Here is a 2,230-nt window from a genome sequence, read left to right on the forward strand (position 1 = left end):
TGCCGGTTGGTGTACGTGGCAATGCAGCACAGTATATAGATTGCCAAATGCAAAGCAGAGTATTTAAGTGCTACCTTGTGGGGTGGAGTTGGACTCAAGCTGTGTAAAAACTGCTTTACCTTCCAGGTCATAGCATCATTGTGCAAATTTGTCCCACTTTTACGTCACAGTGGAGGACAATTCATCCTTGATAGAGGTTTCGTTGGTCTTTGAAAAAGTAAGGACTGTGGTTCTAGACATGATCCACTATGTGTAAAGTGCCCTGAGACAACTTGTGTTGTGATTCGGCACCAAATAGATAAACTAGAATTGGATTGTTTACATAAGCATTTTCTTAATAGGCAGTTAACCCGATTTATTTATTTATTTTAATTTAACACGTGATTGGTGGGCATGCAATCTAAGAAAATAAATGGTTACATTAAAGTAGTCTTTAAAAAATCAAAAACTCATAATATCTCACCTTGGCAACTATATTTTTAAATGTGTGATTATGTTGATGTAGTGCTAGTAGATCAATACAATGAAAAATGTAAAAAAGGGTGAATGTGGCACTGAGCCCTATATTGAAGACGAAAATTGAAAAAAAAACTCTGCTCTCTTTTGTCGCCGTCTCATACAAGGACTTTCACGTTCCACTCACAACCTCACAGCATCATCAGAAAGAAGCTTAAGGCCTTCGTTAGTTATATATATAAATTGCAAGATATTCATGTAATAAAGCAATATCCTTCACCATTTTTTAAAAGGATTATTTATTGGGTTTGGGAATCATTTGTATGCACCACTGGTCGCTCCAAGGCTACAGAAACAAGATGTGGAGAAAGAAGAATCATCAGCCGTGAGCAATGGGAAATCTCCCCTGCTTCATCCCTCATGGTCCTCATTTTAAAAAGCTCTCTTCTTGTTAGTTTTCTCCCACTTCATGGCCTGCTCTCTTCTCTGATTAAACTGCAGTTCATCCCATTTTCTTCAGAAGAGCAGCCAGGTAGGAGAGTCAGCTAGACGCTCCAAATAATACCACAGATACGTTTCCTTACTCTTGGCAAAAACAAATTAAGTTTGTTTTCCCCCTAGTACAAAGTAATCTAATGAATGTTCTCAAATCGCGGCTTGGACTACAATAGATGCTGTCACTACTGACCGTGTGTTATCTAAAAGTAAATAAATAGGCACCTCCTTGTTGGTTAGGGTTCCACTTGGGGGCTGGAATTACTTTTATTCTTTGCCTAATACCACAATGTGTCGCTGTCGTGGTCTTTGCCAGAGAACAGATGCGTAGTCGATTTGGAAGGATGATTTTTGACGGTAGGATTGTCGTGTCTGTGTGACATTGCGTTGGGTTTAGTCTGAAAGACGCCGGCTCTCATGTGTCACTTTTTCACAAATCCAGTATTTAAGAGGTTGTTGACACAGCAAACATGGCATCTTTGCTCCTGATTCTGTCCCATCCCCATAAAGTGAAGCACTATTTTTGCAATCCACATATAAATGAAATCCAGGTCTTGTCAAGGATTAATGTTGTCATGCGTTACTGTTGTGCTACAATTAATGCTTGTTGTTGTTTTTGCTGTTCTCTTTTCTCTGGCAGTCTCTGGTCTCTTTGAATGCATTTCCAATAAATGCCCATCTCTGAATAGTGATGTATCTATTTAGAGAAACAACAACTGGGAAATGATTTCACACTCTCCAGTGGCACAGCAAAACTGTCATTGAAAGGCAGTAGATCAACCTTTCTTCATGACTAAGCAACCTAACAGGACAGGTTAAAAAGATACCATGGAACCCTAACCCTAACCCTGGAAAAAAAGGCAAAGTATGTATTTGTTAAACGAGAGCAAAACAAGTCACATTAACACGTATTAATAACACTTTAATAAAACTGTTCTGTCATTTCCAAGTGTATTATTGCTTGAAAGGTGACAATTTGTTTGAGTTTCAGAGGCCGAGTGAAAACCACGGCCATGATGATGGACTTTTGGCATTTGGCCGTGACCCTTAAAGCAAAGACAAAAGCGAGCCGTGAATCCACTTTGCACTGGTAACAAAGTCTGGCTGCTGGTTATAACGAAGCAATAATATTCAGATGGAGGTTTAAGAAAAAAGTTTTTAAAAAAAAGGAGCAATCTGTTTTGTCTATCTGTCTGTACCTGTACCCTCGTCTTCCCACCCCTTTTTCCCAGTGTAGTCCAATCACAGCCCTTGACGTCATATATGAGCCCAAACGACT

The sequence above is a fragment of the Syngnathoides biaculeatus genome, chromosome 8 (genome assembly GCF_019802595.1).
Source record: "Syngnathoides biaculeatus isolate LvHL_M chromosome 8, ASM1980259v1, whole genome shotgun sequence".
NCBI classification, from domain to species: Eukaryota; Metazoa; Chordata; class Actinopteri; order Syngnathiformes; family Syngnathidae; genus Syngnathoides; species Syngnathoides biaculeatus.